Source organism: Canis lupus, chromosome 25 (assembly GCF_011100685.1).
Source record: "Canis lupus familiaris isolate Mischka breed German Shepherd chromosome 25, alternate assembly UU_Cfam_GSD_1.0, whole genome shotgun sequence".
In the NCBI taxonomy this organism is placed as follows: domain Eukaryota; kingdom Metazoa; phylum Chordata; class Mammalia; order Carnivora; family Canidae; genus Canis; species Canis lupus.
The window spans coordinates 10,524,099-10,545,220 of record NC_049246.1 but is presented as its reverse complement, the minus strand read 5'-3'; the positions used below and the strand labels follow the sequence as shown (position 1 = coordinate 10,545,220).

Below are 21,122 nucleotides of genomic sequence, written 5' to 3'. Positions count from 1 at the left end.
ATGAGCTCAGGTTTGTGAGATCGAGCCTTGCATCAGGTTCTGCATTGGGTGTGGGGCCAGCTTGAGATTCTCTTTCTCCCTCTCCCTCTGCCCTTTCCTCCCCTGCACCCTCTCTAAAATAAATTAGATAGATAGATAGATAGATAGATAGATAGATAGATAGATAGATATGGGGTGAAGAAAAGATACCTGCCAGGGATGAGGTCTAGGTGTCTGGCTGGGCAGCCAGGTGAATGGGGATACCACTCACTGAGGTAGAAATGAAGAGACAAGTCGTCTCCACAGAGTTTTATGAATTGGGCTTTCAGACATAGAGTTTGAGGTGCCTCTGAGACATTGGGTGAAGATGTCGAGTAGGCCAAATAGAACCGACACTCTTAAAATCATTGGCTAGGACATTCTGTTTGACATTTACTTTGCAAAGAAGCAACACAGCACCCATTGTGGGCCTTCATAGTCTGAGTCCATACAGATTCTTCCTTCGTGTAAGTCACAGAACCTTCCATTAGAGAGCCAGCCTCATTCATGACATTACATCAACACATGATGATGAGGAAGTGTAAGTCAATGTGTGATGAATTATCAAGTACTGGTGTATGCTGGAAATGAGTAGAGCAACTTCCTAGAAAGAGTGAGGCCCACATGGGAGACACCTGGCAGGCTGAAGGACAGGTGGCAGAGAAGATAGTGATACAGCAATGTGAGCAAGAGGAGAGAGAATAAATACAGTGCTGAGATGGGAGGCAGTAAGGCAAAGGGCTGGCCGTAGTGCACAATGTGTACATTAGATGCTACTGGGTCACAGGGTCCAGCCACTTAACACAGAGATGTATCTGAAGATGAGATATGTATTCTTTGGATTGGTGTTCCATTTCATTGGCTTCCAGTCCTGTGAAAGGACAGATCACTCACTGCAAATGGCAAACACAAGTTCAAATGACATGAAAATTAAGTGTGTGTATATATTTATATATTCTTTCTTCATACAAGGCTTTAGGCAGTTAGCAAAAATGATACTTTGAAATAGACATGAGGGCCTAAAGGAGATGAAGTCTGTTTCCACGCAGTCCCAGCTCTCAGGAGCCACTGGGGGTGACTCTGTAATCTAACCTGCAGTGGAAGGGAATGGACAACTCTGCAGAACCAAGGCAGAAATGGGTTTCTAAGGAAAGATGGGTTTCTAAGTGGCCCTTCTCAAATTTTCAGACACATAGAAAAATGTCTTCTGATTTGAATAAAACTATGTCAGTATAAAGATTTCTCCTTCTGGGACTTTCCTCTTCGTACTCCTGCCATGTCAGGCCTCCTGTCTTTGTCCCCTCTTTCAGGGGTCAAAAGCAGCATGGCTCCTGTGGTTTTAGAGCTCCTCAGAAGGTGTGTATATAGGAACAGAGTGGGAGGGCAACCGGGGGCACGGTCTGTGCTGAAGGATAGCTTGCCTTTCCAGTCTGCTGGGAAAGGACACAGCACCCAGTGTATCAGCACTTCTAGTTCAATCAGCTTAACACTGTCCTGGAAAATCATCTGCAGGCCACTTGCAGAGAGGAAGCATATGCCTTTAATTTCTAACTGTCCACTCTTTCTCAGGAATAGGGAAATATGTGCAAAACACACAAAGTAGTTCAGGGACAGCCACTTTGGGGCCCATTTAAAATAAGTTGACCTATATTGGATATAATTAAACCTCAAGTATGGATTGCATTTTGAAAACTGCTTTTAAGCTGAGGAATACTTTTTTAGTATACCACAGCAAAATTCCCAAAGAAAAAAAATCTGTGTGTATTTGTAAAATATCTCTGCATGAATATATTTTGTGAGAGGTAGACAGCAAGGGAAAATATGACAGCTAGAAGAATAATCATCTATTCCACTGGAAAAGCCTTTTTTTAAATAATAATAATAAAGCAAAGTAATTATGGGTTCCATTTACTTATCCAAGCTCAGTGGAAATCCTGTGTCCATCAGACTCCTGATATTACCTGCACTTTCTGATATAACCATGACTTATGTCCCCACTCAATAAAAGTACCATATTTTTGTAACTCAAGTTCTCCTTGGGATGCAGAACTTTGCATGTGCATTCACACTCTGGGTACTGTTTCAATCCAGAGGGAGGGAATCCAAACAGTCAATGAGAAGAGCTCAGCCCCAACTGTATTGTGAATTCTCATGTCCATTAATAGTCTGGGTCCCTTGAGAACTGCAGCGTTAAAATTGAGGCCTCTACTATTTGTGATTGCTGAGCATCATGTTCTCTATGGCTTCTCTCTTATCTCAGTCCTGACAACAGCTTGGGTACATGAGGCCTGTCCAGCCATAGCTGCTGACATCACCCCAGGGACACGTACTACAGACAGCCAACGCCTCCACAAGACACAGCCTCCTCTACTCAGTCTGCAAATCAGTCAAACATGGCAGCCCCAGCCCAGCCAGCAATGCTCCTGGCCCTGCTCCTGTGTCCAACCTATCTTAATTGAAGCCATCTAGCCTTAGTTATTTCCAGCTAAAAACAGATTTCAACTCTTGCTCAAGTAGTGCTAGTGGCCTGAAAGTGTCTAGCTGTAGTTTTTAAAATACAATTCAGGGGGAACACTATGTCAATTTTTTTTTTGGGGGGGGTTGTTTTTTGTTTTGTTTTTAAAGATTTTATTTATTTATTCATGAGAGACAGAGAGAGAGAGAGGCAGAGATATATGCAGAGGGAAAAACAGGCTCCATGCAGGAAGCCCGATGTGGGACTTGATCCAGGGATTCCAGGATCACACCCTGAGCTGAAGGCAGACGCTTAACCACTGAGTCACCCAGGCATCCCGTATATCAGTTTGTAACACTAGTGTGGGGACCATATTTTAATCCCAATCCCAGGTAGAGTAATCCATTTCTTACTTTTTTCTTCTGTGTCAAAGACATGCTGTTGGAGCCCCAGTGCCCAACAGGGAACAAGACCAACACTGGCTTCCAAATCAGATTTGGAAGGTGATAAGATATCAGGGTAGGGGAGATTCTCAGGAAACTGATAAAGCAGGATCCTTGCTGGCCAAAGGGTGCTAAGCAGGCTGAAGAGAGGGCCCACAGATGTCTAGTCATAAAAAAAAGTCTCAGAAGAGCTGGACTAAAGTTTGGTCAACCAGCATTTTTGTCATTGTCAGCAAATTTTAATGAGGAGTTAAACTTTTTCTACATTTTTTTTATATTCAAGTATAATTAACATACAGTGTTGTATTAATTTCTGATGTATGTACGTATAAACATATCCTTGAATCCAGTTGCCCAATTACTACCCTAAAAGACAGTAACTCTGGTAAGTCTGCATTCTTGTGTGGCAGAGTTTAGAGCTATAGGAAGAGCAGTCTCATTGTCCCTGATAAGACTATTCCCTCCATACACCAAGGGAAGGGGCTCTGGACTAGCTCCTTTTGCTAATAAGTCTTGCCACTTGTGTCTTGGTAGATCTACTCCAAGGATTTAAAGATTTAAATCCCTAGAATCTTGAAGTTTTCATATCTCCATTCCACAAATATTTATTGAGAGCCTACAGTGTGCTATGCAGGACAGTAGGCACTGAAGATGGAGCTGACGGGGAGAATTCACAGATACGTGTAAGATCAGAACTATAATGGGTGTGCCAGTGGAGTGGCACATGGTACAGTGAAGGCCCATAAGAGCAGAGCTGACCTCTCATAGGAGGATGAGGGAGGGAATTACTTCTAAGGAGGTAACGATTGAACTGAGAACTGAAGGATCCTTTTAGTAGGTGAGGAGGAAAAAAGGATGAATATCCCAAGTAGCAGGAGTTTCAGCACAAAGCCCCTGTGATGGGAGAAGGCTGGTAGGACTGCAAGCATGAAGAATGGATGGAGAAGAGACCACGAGGCTCTGGAGAGAGGAGTATGGTGGGAATGTCACATGTAGAGCAGGTTAATAAATGGTGTACTATCCCAAGAACAGTAGAAAGCAGGTTAAGCTTTGGAGAGGATGTATAACAATCAGTTTTGTGTGCCCATGAAGATTACTCTTACAGAGGGTGAGCAGAGGATGGAAGGGACAGAGTGAATTCAGGAATGTCAGTGGAGAGCTGTTAGAGTGAAGAGCCAGGAGGTGACAGCATCCTGGATGACAGTGGGGCAGGGAGAAGCAGATAACATGAGGAGACACTTGGGTAGAAGCAGTCAATAGGACTGGGTGTAGTATTGGCATTGGGGCTGCTTAGGGAGGTGTTTAGGGAGAGCTTGGCTTCAGATTGCTTAGCCCAGGGGGTTGATGATGCCATTTACTGAGACTAATATGGTACATTTCACAATATAGGAAACTGAGATCATATCAATGGCAATTAGTATTTTTAAATCCTGTTAGTGATATTTACAACTATTAATATAAAAATTAGAAACTCCCTTTGCCTGTCACATGTAGAAACATAGCACACATAAGTCACATCCGTATGATGGTGTCAGTGCTTCACTCTGAGAAGGCACGTACTAGGGCACAGAACTTTGTCATACTGCCCTATGAAATTGCATCCATATGGCTCTGAGGCCCCAAAGCCCAATATGGGTTGTCTCCCAACTCCACCAGACTATGTAAAATTAACCCACTGGTTAGACAGACAGCCAAGATGGGGAGGTTTTTGCTCTGTCCAGGTCTATTCTCAACCTCAGTGTATTTCTCTTAGTTCACCTTCAGTTTAGCACTGTGACAGGCTACAGTGAATTTGCTAATATCATGAGTAGAAAAATTAAGATGAGGAAGGTTGGTTTTGTTCTCATTATTTTTTATAATTTACTTTATTAATTTTGTGGGTAAAATGAAGGACCATTTGGCAAAATGAAGCATGTCTACAGATAGGAGTCCAGCAAAATGGGATCTAGTTGTCTTCCTTGGTAATACACCCAGGTGAATAGATTACTGAGAGTCATCTTTGTTCTCTAGGATCTAAAATCTGCCTCTATCTACATGTACAGAGCTTGAATTTAATTCTTATTTTATTTTGGCTTCTTAGTTATCAAAACAGCTAAAAACTGAGGATGTTATTTATTTTTTTAAGTATTTATTTAAATTCCAGTTAGTTAACATACAGCATAATATTAGTTTCAGGTATACAATTTAGTGATTCAACACTTCCATAAAACATTGCTAGACCTGATAAACAAATTCAATAAAGTCACAGGAAACAAAACAAATGTACAAAAATCTTGCATTTCTATACACCAATAATGAGAGAAAGAGAAATTAAGGAATCAATCCCATTTACAATGCCCCCCCAAGCCATAGATAACCTAGGAATAAACCTAACCAAAGAGGTGAAAGACCTGTACTCTGAAAAACTATAAAACACTGGTGAAAGAAATTGAAGAACACACAAACAAATGGAAAGATATTCCATGCTCATGGATTAGAAGAACAAATATTGTTAAAATGTCTATTCTACCTAAAGCAATCTACACATTTAATGCAATCCCCATCAAAATACCAACAGCATTTTTCACAGAGCCAGAACAAACAGTCCTGAAATTTGTATGGAGCCACAAAAGACCCTGAATAGCCAAAGAACCTTGAAAAAGAAAAGAAAAGCTGGAGCCATTCAAGACTTCAAGTTATATTACAAAGCTGTAGTGATCAAAACAATATAGTACTGCACAAAAATAGATGCATAGATCAATAGAACAGAATAGAAAACTCAGAAATGAACCCATAGCTATGTAGTCAATTAATCTTTGACAAAGCAGGAAAGAATTTCCAATGGCAAAATGACAGTCTCTTTAGCAAATGGTACTGGAAAAACTGGACAGCAACGTGTGAAAGAATGAAACTGGACCACTTTTTACACTATCACAAAAATAAATTCAAAATTGATTAAAGACCTAAATGTGAAACACAAAACCATTAAAAATCCTAGGGGAGAACACAGGCAATAACCTCTTTGACATCTGCTTACTAGCAACTAGCAACTTCTTACTAGATCTGTCTCCTGAGGCAAAGGAAACAAAAGCAAAAATAAACTGTTAGGACTTCATCAAGATAAAGTTTTTGCACAGTGAAGGAAACAATCAACAAAACTAAAAGGCAGTCCATGGAATGGAAGAAGCTATTTGCAAATGACATCTGATGAAGGGTTAGTATGCAAAATACATAAAGAACTTATGAAATTTGACACCCAAAAAATAACTAATCCAATTTAAAAATGGGCAAAAGACATGTATAGACATTTTTCCAAAGGTTGTTTATGATCATCAAAGTCAATTTTGACCTTCCCATTACAGATAGTTTTATTTTAAAACCAAAAATAATTAAGTCACCTCTGCTGGCATTGCAAATAGGGGAAATGTTTTAGGACACATGGTTTATGAATGACTTATATTGGATTATCACCTCTGAGTACATTTTGAGTTTGGCCCTACTGGTGTATGATTTTTTGATGGGCACATTCTCAGCTCTTGTATCCATTTGAGCTGAAAAAGACCATGTTCATATTTTATGTCTTATTGTATATCACTTGACCAAGGCTGTTGTCTTGCTCCCAGCAGTATTTCCTTGTGGAACTGCCATTACAAAGGACCACCTGCATCTATCCACCTCCTTTTTCTCAGAACAATGACAACCTGTAAATTATGCTTATTAAGATTTCACAGATATGGTTACATACCAGATGCCTCTTTTCTCATTGAAATTAAACTAAGTTTTAATCATAACTTCCTTTTACTGATAGGAAGGAGAAACCAAAGGTTGTTTTGATAATAATCTTTTTTTAATAGAGAAATTACTAGAAGGAAGAAAGTGTAAGGAATCATGAGGCCCAAAGTATGTATAGGCTTTGGGCTTTATGAGAGGGTCAAGAGTAGTTTATGAGTGTTAGACCAACAGTGGATTTGTGAGATACATTTATATTGAACCTGAAAAGATCTTTTGGGATCCCTGTTGGGCTGAAATAGGTGTTGGCTAGGAGTAGAACCACTGAAGATGGTTCTACCATATTACTTTTAAGAAATTACTGAAGAGTTACAGTTGGTTACAGGCTCAGTGGAACCCCAAGGGCTTTGATTACACCTGAAACAAGTGTCACAATACCAGTGCTACCTCCCTCCCTAGCTCTCTGCTGTGGTGACAGTGTGACAAGAACTCTACTGTGGCAACATATGTGTGTAGTATGTAGAGCTGTTAAGTTAGATAGGTCTGATTCCTTACTTCAGGCAGCTTTGGGGGGAAATATCCTAGAATGGGGATACCATTAAGAGGTTTAGGGACCTTCTTCACACTCTCCCATCAGTTTTTAATTAATTTTTGTATTCTTTTATTGTAAAATATAAATATAGTAAATAATAAAATATAGTAAATGACAAAATAAAATATAAAACAAAATTTACCATCTGGCTATTTTTAAGTGTTGTATGAAGTTGTGTGAAGGACATTCATATTGTGCAACCTTCACTACCATCCATCTCCAGAACTTTTCCATTTTACCCGACTGAAACTCTGTCCCCATTGAACACTGCCTCCCCATTTCCCCTCCCTTACCACTGGGACCACCATTCTGTCCCTGTGAATTTGAACTACAAGGGCCTCATACGAGTAGAATCACACTCTATTTGAACTTTCCTGTCCAGCTCTTTTCACTCAACATGATGGTGTACTCCATCTGTATTGCCACATGGGCACTTTTGGTCTTCAAAATCTGTACAGAGCACTGGGAAAACAGAACTGAGTCCCAACACCATAGGGACATCCAGCTGAGACAAGAGTCCTCAACTCCCTTCACATCCTCTCTGGACTACCCTGGTCCTGGGGAAATTAACCAATCATTTCCATTAAGTCATATATCTATTGGGGAGTCCTTTACATACAGTAAAATTCACACTTTTGGTGTACATTTCTGTGAATTTTGATGCAGTGACATTTTAAAATGTTCCTAGCTCAGCAATTGATAAAACAGAAATGGATATGTGAGGTAGCTGGAGTAGCCCAATTCATAGAGACAGAAATAGAATGGTGATTGCCAGGGGTTAGGGAGTTAGCGTTTAATAGGGACAGAGTTTCCTTTCAGGAGGATGAAAAAGTTCTGGAGACAATAGTGGGGGTTGTACAACAGTATGAATGTGCTTAGTGCCACTGAACTCTACACTTAAACATGGTTTTAAGTGTGTCATCTGTGTAGTGATACCTGACACTTGGGAATCAAGAATGGTTTTAATCAAAAAAAGAAAAAAAAAGTCTATTCCTTTTCATGGACTTGAACTAGAGAAATCCATACATAAGATAATCACAGGATTCCTCAAGGTAGCATGAATGAAGCTAACGTAACTGCCCTCGCTTCTTTCCGGGGCCAGCTGTAAGCAAAGCCGTAAAGGAGGCCGAATAACAAGCTTGCAGTCAACCACAACTTCCAGATATCTTTATTATTATTTTGATATGTTGCAGTCTCTAGTGCTCCCTGGGACTACCTAGAATACTGCCGAGCTTGGAAAACTTCAATCTGGAAAATAGCATAGAGTCCAAAGGCTATATAGCCTTTTGTTTTTCCTTTTCTGACAGTAATCCCTAGAATGACCTTGAGCAAATCTTATTGCTCTGTTTCCTAGAGATCAAATGGAACTATCACCTTTGAAAACTTTTACCTTAGCCTTCTCTTTCAAAGTGGATACTCCGGCAACTCGTAACTTCCTAATTATACTGGTGGGCCTGCCATTCTCCCTTGTTAGTTATATTCAGAATCTCAGTGAGATTTGAGTTCTTCCCTCCCTTGTCGTGTAGCCAACCAGTCACCCAGACCAGGCTCTACCTGGGGTAAGGGCACAATTCTTGGATGACACTGAAGGTGGGACTCAGGCTATGTTCCCATTAGATTTTGTCCACAAGGTCAATACTATCATGAGAACATGTAACTGCAATCAATCCTTCCTAAATTTAATTGCATTTAAAAAATAGATCTCTGTGAAGCACTGTGAGTCACAGTCTTATTTTTAATGTTACTTTTTTTTAAGTATACTATAAATTGTAGAATACTTTGTAATTATTTTTTTTCATATCATTAATTCACTCGTATCATTAATTCACTCAACAAATATTACTGAATGCCTATAATATACCAGGCACTATTCTAGACTCTAGAGATCCAAAATAGAGTTTCTGTCCTTATGACCTTGTATTCTAGTGAGAAAGACATAAACACATGTACAATATGATGTAATTTCATATAACATAATTTCATATAAATGTTACAAAAACAGTAAAGCAAAGGTAATAGTATAAGGAGTATCTGAGGGTGGAGTGGGTTACTTTGCAGTAATCAAAGAAGAGGTGACTTGAATGCTATGAAGGAGCCAACCTTGTGAAAATGTGGAGGGAAGAATGTTCCAGCCAGAGGAAGTGTGAAATGCACAGGTCCTGAGACCATAATGGGTTGGAGGTATTTAAGAAACAGCAAGAAGGTGTGGCTGGAATTCCAGGAATAAGAGAGCAGATAGAAGGAAATAAAGCTCAAGCATTAAGCAAGCAGGACTCAGATCATCCATCAAGTGGCTTATTTGCTGTGGTAAGTGCTGTTGGGAGGTTTTAACATAGACAATGCAGCCCTGATTTATGTGTTTGAAAGAACGCCCTGGCTGTTCTGTGGAGAATGATTGGGGAGAGGCCAGAGGGGAGGCAGGGAGGTCATTTTAGAGACGAGAACATTACCCAAGTAGGAGGTCTGGTGGTTTGGGCCAGGATGACAGTGGAGGTGGTAAAAAGTGAACTTGGATATGTTTTGAAGGTGGAGCAAATAGTGTGGGTGGATTGGATTTCAGGGAGGCAGTGAAAGGAAAGAGAAAAATCAGAGCTGTCTTCATGGTTCTTGGTCTGGCTGGTAAGTGATTTGTGATGCTATTAGATGAGAAAACCGGGGGATAAGGCCAGTTGAGAAGGCGGGGTGTCCTCACTCTAAAGGTACCTATGGAGTCCCAGTTGAGTTTTGCTTTATTAAGAAAATCCATAGCATTTATGCATGGCTGGGCCAGGATTATTAATCAGAATGCCCAAAATCCATATTTATCACTTCACCAGGCTATGCTGTATTGCAACTTAACAAACCCTTCAGGGGGTGCTACTTGTTTTGCTTAAATGGCTGTCTTAAGAAGACAGGAACATAGCTCTTTTTGTCAGAATTCATCAATATATTCATTATGTAGGGGAAACACTGTTGTGTCATGCTTTCAAAATATGGTGTCTTTCAGATCTTTTTAAAGTTGGTGCCCAGCAAAATTCATCGGCAGAAAGCTGAGAAGAGGAGAAAAAAGTCCTTGTCTGTCTGTCATGCTGGCAGATTTGAAATGAAATAAATGGCACCCAGCTGCACTGAGACAGTCTTGGGGTCTTGTTTCTACAAGCTTCATGGAACTAATCACAATTGTTTGTGGACTCGTGAACTTGTATTTGTGTGTGTTTGTGCTCAGTTGTGGTTAAGACGTCACTGAGTCACCCACTGGGGACAGAACCCTGCCAGACATGATGAAAGACTTTTTAAAAGAATAGTCACATGGTTTACATCATCTAGAGGCATATAATCCAAAGAAGGAAAGAGTGTCACTTCCCCAAACACTCAAAAACACGAACACAGAGAACGTACGATCAATAGAGAATAACTCCTGGTGTATATGTTTCAGCTCTCTCTTATTTAAATCTGTATAGGAAAATGCTGTGAGGAAAAAAAAATCCCAGTCACTATTAGCTTAGCCTTGAATATGCCTGATGTATAGAAAGCATAGAATAATATTTGCTGAATGAATTAATGACATGAAAAGGATGATTACAAAGTGCCATACATTTTTTGACATACATTTTAAAAATGTAATGTTAGGAATGAGGATTGTGACTATCACAGTGCTTGGTATTAGATATACTTTTTAAATTAAATTAAAATTTTTTAAAGATTTTATTCATTTATTGATGAGAGACACAGAGAGAGAGAGGCAGAGACACAGGCAGAGGGAGAAGCAGGCTCCATGCAGGGAGCCTGATGTGGGACTCGATCCCGGGTCTCCAGGATCACACCCTGGATTGAAAGCAGTGCTAAACCGCTGAGCCACCAGGGCTGCCCAAATTAAATTAAATTAAATTCAGGAAAGATTTACTGTCTAGCTACCATCATGCCTGCATGGAATCCAAGGAAAGACTACAAGTCAGCCACATGACTGGAGGAGGGACTGCAGCACCTCTGTTCAGAAATATTTTCTCCAAATACATGTACAGCATGTCTGCAATTCCCAAAAACAAACACTACTGGGGAAATGACTAGCCAGTGCCCAGGAAATGTATGTAGGTTTTCATCCTATTCACTCACTGTGAGGGAGCCCTCACCCAGGCCCATGAGGGCAGCCTCTGTCCAGGATCTACATCCAGTTAGGATATTTGAGGCCATCACATGGAACCATGGTTTGTCTTCATCCCTATAATCCTCGGCCATCAAATAAAACCCAGCCCTCTGCCTTTACCTGTAACCTCCTCATACCTTCTATGAATTTGTCTTAGGTTGAGTCCTCTAAAAGCAGTCTGAGGCACAGATCTGGGAACCCATGAATTATTGGGGAATTGTGTGCCAAGAAAACCTGTAAGAGGACAAAGGAAGCCAGATAGGAAAATGGTGGAGCTGCTGAGACCAACTCCAGAACTCTGGGAATGTCACCTGATAAATAGGTCACAGCAGTATTTTTAAGTGAGGAATATGCTGCCTCCAAAATGCAAAGCAGCCTAGCAAGGGTTACATTTCTTTCCCAGTGTTAGGGAGTACAAGGTATGATAACTTGTCCTTTACTTTGGAGGAAATGTCCTGCCTTGCCACAGGCCAGTAGGCCCCTAAAAACACGGTCAGCATGTTGATCACCTGCATATTTAAAGAGCTGATCACTTCCTTCTGGAGCACGTGTCTTAACCAAGACCTTCACTGTACTTGCCACTTCTTGGTCATCCAATTGGATTAACATGATTTCATTAACTTTGTGAACCCATTCTGCAGATGTTCACATGGCTTAAGTTCCTTTCAGACCTTACTGTGTCAGTGAGCAGAAGACTTAACATGGCCCTGGGGCACAGTTTCACTGACTAATGTTCATTCCATAGGAGATTAACTGCTTCAGATCCTTACTCTGATTGGCATGAAGACTGCCTTTACCAATTTAACAGCTGCATACCATACACCAGAGTCTGTGTTCATTCGCTCTAGTGAATATTACCATACCAGGCACATTCAGCCTATTTAGCTAGGTTTGTGGTGGGGCAATGTCTTTCACCATGATCCTTCTGTTTTTTTCTCTAGGGGACAGACTGGTGAATTAAATGGAGGATATGATGAGGAACACTAGCCTTACATCCTTGAGTCTCTGAGAGTGGCACTAACCTCTGCCATTCCTTCTAGGATACAATACTGTTTGTAATTTACTATTTTACCTGGGGTGAGACCATTTCATGGACTACTACTTCAATAGTTCTTACTCTACATGCAAAGGAAGCAATGTGAGTGGTCTACTAATTGCTAAGTACATCCATTCTGATCATACATGTGTGAATTTCAGAAATAATCACTGAGATCCATGGACTCAGGGGACCCACTTTTATTTGAACCTGGTTCACAATTCCACTAATTATCTGACTCCCATATGCTCCTAATCTAACAGGGGGTATGTGCTAGGGCTTATTAGCACCTGGACAGGAGTATCAGTGTCTACTATGGCCTTGTGTCCAAAATCCCTTGGAAAGTCTGGGTATTTACCTTTTTACAAAGTATAGTTATATGAGTCAAAGCCATAGGTGCTCATCCATTCCAGATTCCTTTGGGATATACATATTAAGTAATACCTCTGTTGGACACCCATATGTCTTGTCTCTAGGAGAACCATGATCTCCTCCATAGATCCCCACAGATCACCCATCATGCTGTCATCCCAATCTGGCTGATGGTTAAGTGCTGCCGCATGGCCTTAGGAATTCTGGGATCCTCTTGTTCCCATCGATACTGGAAAGTCCTGTTTTATAAGAGTGTCTCCTGCTATCAACCCTGGTTTATAGAGCAGAGCCTCTGCTGATGTAACCCTTATCACCTTAGGAGAAGGTGTGTCCCTGGGCCCTCCTGAGGAACACGGTCAGCTGGGTGGGTCTTCCAGTCTTACATAAAAGGTCCGTTCTAGCGTGCCCACTTGTCTAGCTCCTTGTCTCTTTCTCTATAGTGTGCCATACAATTTTGACATCCCTACATCATTTATTGTGGACCATCACTTTTTCCAAGCTTCCGTGAGCCCATAGCATTTTATAACCATCCATTTTCAGGCATGTTCTCCCTTTCCTACCATGAAAGGTTAGCCCGCTCCTTCAAGTCCTTTGGCTTTTAACTGCTCTCCTCCCTTAACAGATCCAACACTTTCTGATTGGGTCACACCAAGATTTGACCCTAATGATTGGTCTGGTGGATAATAAGGGAGGTAAGTGTTAGATCCTAAAGAACACACATGTGGTCATGTAAGGTACCTGCTTTATGTGAGAAGAAATGGAGGCCGTAGTATTCACAACAAAGGAGTGATAATCACTTCCGCAGGCCATAGGCCATTCCGCTCACATTAGGGAATGTGAGCATTTAGATTCTCAAGCACTTCCATCCAGATATCTGTATCTTTAGTCTCAAGATCCCAATCTTTCTGGCTCAGAGATTTGACTATGGTATAGGAGACTTGCCAGAACTGAGCATCTTTCTTTGCTGAAAGGACATACCTACTACTCTTTGATTAGGACCTGAGCCTGGTTAATGTACTCTTATTCTTAATGTTCTGCCAAGGAGATCCTCTGGCTTTCACACCTTGATTGATGTCTGATTGCCTTGATCTGTCATTTTCCCTTCAAAGCATCCATGCTGCTCAGCAGTGGCCACCCAATTCTATAGTCCTTAAAATTCCTATTTCCCTTCATACGTCACAAAGGACTGAGACAGTGCACAAGCCTTTGTATTCCTTTCCACAAGCTGTAGCATTCCATTGCTACTCTTTCTGTCATTGCCAGTGCCTGGTGGATGATTCAGTTCCAGGATCTGTCCTTGGAGTCTGCTTCCCAGGACTACTTCTGGACTATCTGCCTTATATCAGGTTCCCTGGAAGCAGAGCTGAGACAGATACACGGGCACATGTGATTTGCTGAAGGAGTGCTCTTTAGGAAGAACCCACTAGGGAAACAGGACAAGGAGAGGGAAGCTGTTGAGCAAAGGTGTGATCGCAATGGAGTCTTGTCATTGGTCTCATTTACAAAGAGTCTCTACAATATAAATCACCCCACAGAGTCATCCTGTACAGAGGTAGAGAGCTTTTGTATTCCCATATCAGTCAGTTACTGGCTACGTCTGGGGATAGGAGTTTACCTCCCATACATACCTGGAGGTCACAGGCATGAGTTCTCCCAGCAGCTGCGGGTAGGCAAGGCACCCAGAGCATCTCCTCCAGACTCATCCCCTCACAGTTAACCCTCAGATTTTTCCCACTAATGACATCATTCCACTTCAAACAAACTCTCTTACTAATCAACCTTTTCCAAAGATGTTCGCTACCTCCTTTCCTGTACTGATGCTCCAACTGTGCACATACCAACAATTCATTGTGTTTCTGTACAAACCTCAAAGTTCATCCTATTTTGAAGTTAGAGTCTGCCCTCTGCTCCTCCTTGCCAGGGTCAGCTTCTCAAACACTCTCACAGCCATCCCATCCAGCCCCATTTATTGAAGACCTGCTAGCAGCCTCCCCTCTTCCCACCCCAGTTCCATTCATAATTACTGGAGGTTTTGCTAGACTGACAGCTCAATCAAGAAGTAAAAAGCAAACTTCCAACTTCTTGACCTTCTTAACTCAGAGACCTTTACTCTTCAACTACCTGTGTCCTGGATTCTGTCTTAAACCAGAACTGCTCTACAACATGAGCTCTCAGTTCTAATCACATTCTGACTAGCCCCCTCACCTTGTGCAATGCTCACCTCCCTCCTGCTGTAGCTCTTTTTCAGCATAGAGACCTCCCATCAGTTCCTTAGGCCCTCTCATTTCTTCCACTGGTTCAAGACCCTTTTCATCTCCATTCCCTCCATGACTGGGCCCACTTGCTGACTGAAAGAGTAGACCTGGACCAGCAGCATTGGCAGTGCCTGGAAACTTTCAGCACTGTGTAGTCTCAGGTCCCATACCAGACCCACTGAATCAGAACCTTCATTTTAACAAGATAGCAGGATTTGTATGCACATTAAATCTGAAAAGCACTTCTGTAAAATACTCTACCTGTGGGTTCCCTAGCTCTTTATCCTTTTGCCAGACCCACCAAGCAGAACTCCAGTCATACGTGGACACTACAACATAGGTGCTCATGGTTGTGGGCCTCCAACCACAGTGGAGCTCTCAGGGCTGTTGCTTATCAACCCTTTTGTTTGTTTTCATCATCTTGTCCAATTTCTCTCAACAGCTACCCCAAATGCATACCATTCCCTTCAAGCCCTGATTCAAACCACTAATCATACTCATAAATTAAACTAGTTTTGGTTCATATATATTAGGATAAGATCGTTATATTTGCTCATGTATTCAATCTTTTTGAACGTAATTGTACTTTGTTAATACAAATTGACACATTTTTCCCAGAAAGAAAGAGAATTGTGGAACAATTTTAAATTAGAAAGAAAAAAAACCAAGTGAAATAAATAAAACAAAAACCATTAATTTGATTTTGGTGTCATATGTCCACATACCTGTTGTATGGTTACCATACTCCTCTGCATGTTTGATATGTTATATACTTTTAAAATGAAATTTAGGGATCCCTGGGTGGCGCAGCGGTTTGGCGCCTGCCTTTGGCCCAGGGCATGATCCTGGAGACCCGGGATCGAATCCCACGTCGGGCTCCCGGTGCATGGAGCCTGCTTCTCCCTCTGCCTGTGTCTCTGCCTCTCTCTCTCTCTGTGACTATCATAAATAAATAAAAATAAATAAATAAATAAATAAATAAATAAATAAAATAAAATAAAATGAAATTTAAAGATCATTCTGGTACAAAGAAAAATTCTAAAGTTTTCCCTGATAATTTGTGACCATGGCCAATGCACATGTTTCTCATTATACTCTTTGCCTAATCTTAAAAATACTGTAAGCCAAGAATTTAAATTTGAAATAACCTGGGGTCTGGATAAAAGCAAAATCTCCCAAGAGGAATGCATTTTCAAACTAGGCCTCAAAGAATTCATGCAGATAGAGTTCCAAAAAGAGGAACACACAATATTTTTAAAAATCACAAAACACATCCATACAAAGTCTCATGTTAGAGTCAGCAGAAATAACAAACAACAGAGCCCCATCCAGAAGATTTTCAATATTAAAATTTTCATAAACAGTATTCAAAAAAAGTATGCATGTTATGTGGTTTTAGAAGAGACAGAACTCAAAATTTGATTCAGAGCCTATCAAAAACTATCAAAGAATCAAGTAGAAATTCTCAAACTTGAAAACATAATAATTGAAACTAAGTAGAGGAGTTCTACAGAATAGATAATTCATGAACTGCAGATTTGAAGAAATTACACAGGACTTAGCGCAAAAGGACAGAGACATGGAAAATATTGAAGAGGTTAAGAGCCACAGAGAATAGAATGGAATATGCAAACATAGGAGAATTCCAGAAGGAAGGAATAGAGGGAATTAGGAGAGGCATTATGGAAAATGATATTGACCAAGAATATTTTGGAATTAATTAGTGACATGGATCCTCAGACCAAAAAAAAAGTATCAAAGTAAATAAATTCACTCTCTAAATACCGTGTGGTGTAATTGCTGAATACAAAAAACAAACAGAAGATTTTTATAGCAATCATAGGGTGAGGGGAAAAGAGTATCTACTAAAAGAGCAACACAGCCTGAGAGTTAACTCTTTAGGAATGATGGAGAGCAGAGGACAGTGAAATAAAAAGTGCTGGGAAAAATTACCTGCCAGCCTACTATAGAACTCCCAAGTGAAACTGACTTTCAAAAATTAGGGGGGAAAAAGACATTTTTGGGTAAACATTGAAAGATTTACCCACCTATTGGATCTCAGTAAAGGGTCTTCCAGATGAGAAAAATAATCTCAGAAAGAAGGTCTGACTTGGGGATCCCTGGGTGGCGCAGCGGTTTGGCGCCTGCCTTTGGCCCAGGGCGCGATCCTGGAGACCCAGGATCGAATCCCACATCAGGCTCCCGGTGCATGGAGCCTGCTTCTCCCTCTGCCTATGTCTCTGCCTCTCTCTCTCTCTCTCTCTCTCTCTGTGACTATCATAAATAAATTTAAAAAAAAATTAAAAAAATTAAAAAAAAGAAGGTCTGACTTGGAAGAAGGAATGTTAAATCTGGAAATGGATGTGTATATAAGCAAATGGTCAGCATGTATGAAGTATGAATGAGGAACTCCAATAAAACTGTGGGAGACAATAAAGAAGAAATAAAGCTGTGAACTTTGCATATGAAGGACTTATGAATGTGTTTGAGACCTTAAGAATATCTCTGGACAGCACAGAAGTTATGAAAAGGTAAAAGCCCAAGGTTCTGGGAAAGAGTGTGATATTATTACCGTGACATTTGTTCAATCAACTAAAAAGACTTAATATGTAATCAGAGCAGATTATAATCTCTTCTAGAATCTGAAATCTGGCCTTTTTTTCTTTTGTATACTGAATGAAGGGTCATAGGATGTCCCTTTATACCCAGGATTAAGGCTAAACTGCATTCATTCCTATGAAGAGAGTATTAAGCATACTCTCTCCAGAAAATAGCATGTTTAATAATTGAGGTACACATGGTATATTGGCAGTATATATACTTTTTTAAAATTTCAAATTTTATACTCTTTACTATTATTCATAGGAGATAAAGCATGTCTACATCCTCTGTTCCTCTTTTTTTCCCCCTCTGGCTGTCTTTTGCTTCTTGATTTATGATAAATAACATATTAGAGATATTAGCATTTTACCTATCATGTGAGTTGGAAATAATTTCTTCAATCAATACATTTCTTTTCACTTTGCTATGCTGTTTTTTAAAATAAATGATTGTGCTTTTATTTTTTTATTTTTATTTATTTTTTTAATAATAAATTTATTTTTTATTGGTGTTCAATTTGCCAACATACAGAATAACACCCAGTGCTCATCCCGTCAAGTGTCACCCATTCACCCCCACCCCCCACCCTCCTCCCCTTCCACCACCCCTAGTTCATTTCCCAGAGTTGGGAGTCTTTATGTTCTATCTCCCTTTCTGATATTTCCTACCCATTTCTTCTCCCTTCCCTTCTATTCCCTTTTGCTATTTTTATATTCCCCAAATGAATGAGACCATATAATGTTTGTCCTTCTCCGATTGACTTATTTCACTCAGCATAATACCCTCCAGTTCCATCCATGTTGAAGCAAATGGTGGGTATTTGTCATTTCTAATGGCTGAATAACATTCCATTGAATACATAAACCACATCTTCTTTATCCATTCATCTTTCGATGGACACCGAGGCTCCTTCCACAGTTTGGCTATTGTGGACATTGCTGCTATAAACAAATCGGGGTGCAGGTGTCCCGGTGTTTCATTGCATCTGTGTCTTTGGGGTAAATCCCCAACAGTGCAATTGCTGGGTCGTAGGGCAGGTCTATTTTTAACTCTTTGAGGAACCTCCACACAGTTTTCCAGAGTGGCTGCACCAGTTCACATTCCCACCAACAGTGCAAGAGGGCTCTCTTTTCTCCGCATCCTCTCCAACATTTGTTGTTTCCTGCCTTGTTGTTAATTTTCCCCATTCTCACTGGTGTGAGGCGGTATCTCATTGTGGTTTTGATTTGTATTTCCCTGATGGCAAGTGATGCAGAGCATTTTCTCATGTGCATATTGGCCATGTCTATGTCTTCCTCTGTGAGATTTCTGTTCATGTCTATTGCCCATTTCATGATTGGATTGTTTGTTTCATTGGTGTTGAGTTTAATAAGTTCTTTATAGATCTTGGAAACTAGCCCTTTATCTGATACGTCATTTGCAAATATCTTCTCCCATTCTGTAGGTTGTCTTTTAGTTTTGTTTTAGAGAGAGATAGAGAGTGCATGCCGACACCAGAGAGAGGGGATTGGGGAGGGGCAAAGGAAGAGGGAGGGAGAGAATGTTAAGCAGGCTTCATGCTCAGTGTGAAGATGGAAGTAGGCTCTAGCTCACAACCCTGAAATCATGACCTGAGCCGAAATCAAGAATCAGATGCTTAAGTGATCAAGCCACTCAGGTACCCCAAGACTGTGCTTTTTGTGTAGTCAAATCTAAGATTCCCTTTATGTCTTACAAGTCTGGTTTCATGCTTAGGAAGATTCTCCTTCCCCAAGTTATAATGATACTATTATATATTTGCCCTCTGATACCTTGGTAGTTTTAAATTTAATGTTTAGATTTCAAATCCATATGAAGTTTATTTTGATACATGATTTATGGTAGAGGGTTCACTTTTTTGTTTTTCTACCTAGGTATCCTATTGATTCAACACCAATGATAGAAAACTCTTATCATTTACCATGGATTTGACATGCTACCTATATTATTGAGTTCTAAAACATACCTAGTTCTGTTTCTGGCTCTCTTTTTGTTCCATTAATTGACTTATCTATATTTGGGCCAGCACCACACACACAGATACAAAAACACATGTATGTATACATACATTTGCACACACACATACACAGAGATCTCAAACGTTTTCTCATCATTATTATTCTTGAAAAATTTTTCATGGCTATTCTCATTTTCTCTACCGGCTGAATTATTAAAATAACCTGTCAAGTTTGAAAAAAAACATTGGGATTTAAATTTTCTTTGCATTGGATTTATAGATTAATTTGTTTTTTGTTTTTTGGTTTTTTTTAGATTTTATTTATTTATTCATAGAGACAGAGAGAGAGAGAGAGAGGCAGAGGGAGAAGCAGGCATCATACAGAGAGCCTGATGTGGGACTCGATCCAGGTTCTCCAGGATCACGCCCTGGGCTGCAGACTGCGCTAAACCACTGCGCCACCGGGGCTGCCCCTATAGATTAATTTGAAAGACACTGACATCTTTACAATATAGGGTCATTTACTCAAGAACAAGAAATAGTCTTGAACTCATTTATTCAGGACTTAAGTAATCTTGTGTATGTGTAAATATCCATATATTTTTCATTTAGTCCTGCACATTTCTGAATATGAAATCCATGCATGGAGTTGTCACTCTTTTCAACTTTTGCCCACAACTACCTATGTAAGAGTTACCTACGATATTTGAGTGTCTTATGAATAGGTCACTATGCTTGGTACCCAAACCACAAAAACCCCAACAAATTTGACCATCACCTGAGACAAGAACTCTATCCAGTAGCATGTACTGTAGTAGAGAACTCCAAGAGGAGCCTCCTTCATAAGGACTTTATTTTTGAGATATAATAATAAAGTCAAAGGATGAGAGTAGAATCCGAAGCTGAAAAAGAGAAACCAGCAAGCAAAACTTAAGCAGTACGATTCATGAGTAAGTATAAAACATGAAAGAGAAAGAAAATATAGATACTTATGGGTAGCAGTTGCAGAAAAACAAGTAGAAAGTGTAGGAAAATGCTGAATTGTGTATATGGCACAGTTGCAAGAGGAGGAAGCAAGAACACCTGTTACTGAGGGATGATAAGATCACCAGGACAACTTTTTGAATAATTTATATTATTGAGCCATTCAGAGCTGTTTAGTCTTCTGTATATTCCAGTCCTCTGGGAAGTTGGCCTGTGAAATGGATTTTTCATTCCTCTGTATTTCCTTCCAATAAATACTTACAAACTCAAACCTGAATTTCTGAGGAAGGGAGAGGAGTTAGAGGCATATCCTCCACCCACTCTTAAAATTCTAAGCCCCGCCTCTCTCTCAGCAGAAAACTTTGCTTTCTACTTCATTATGAAGAATAAGACTACTAATACTAAAGCAGGATCTCCCCCCAATTTCTCACAATTCTGCTTCCCTACAAAATCATATACATCTCTATGAATTCTTGTTTCCCACAAGAATGAGTAGCACCCTCCTTTGATTCTAATTAAATTCCTCTCCCTCTGCCTCTTAGCTCTACAGGCATGCCTGT

The 21,122-nt window shown here is 40.2% G+C and overlaps 1 protein-coding gene and 1 long non-coding RNA gene across 9 annotated transcripts in view; one reads left to right on the top strand and one right to left on the bottom strand.

The window, feature by feature from the left end:
* Positions 1–13,874, bottom strand: part of LOC119865910 — a 31,579-nt gene extending 17,705 nt beyond the window's left edge. Inside the window, exon 1 of the long non-coding RNA XR_005378424.1 lies at positions 13,726–13,874. This is a non-coding gene — a long non-coding RNA (uncharacterized LOC119865910). The remainder of the gene's footprint in view (positions 1–13,725) is intronic.
* The window catches only part of MTUS2 (microtubule associated scaffold protein 2), a 589,535-nt gene that overhangs the window by 470,389 nt on the left and 98,024 nt on the right, over positions 1–21,122 (top strand). The gene's annotated exons all lie outside the window — the stretch shown is intronic.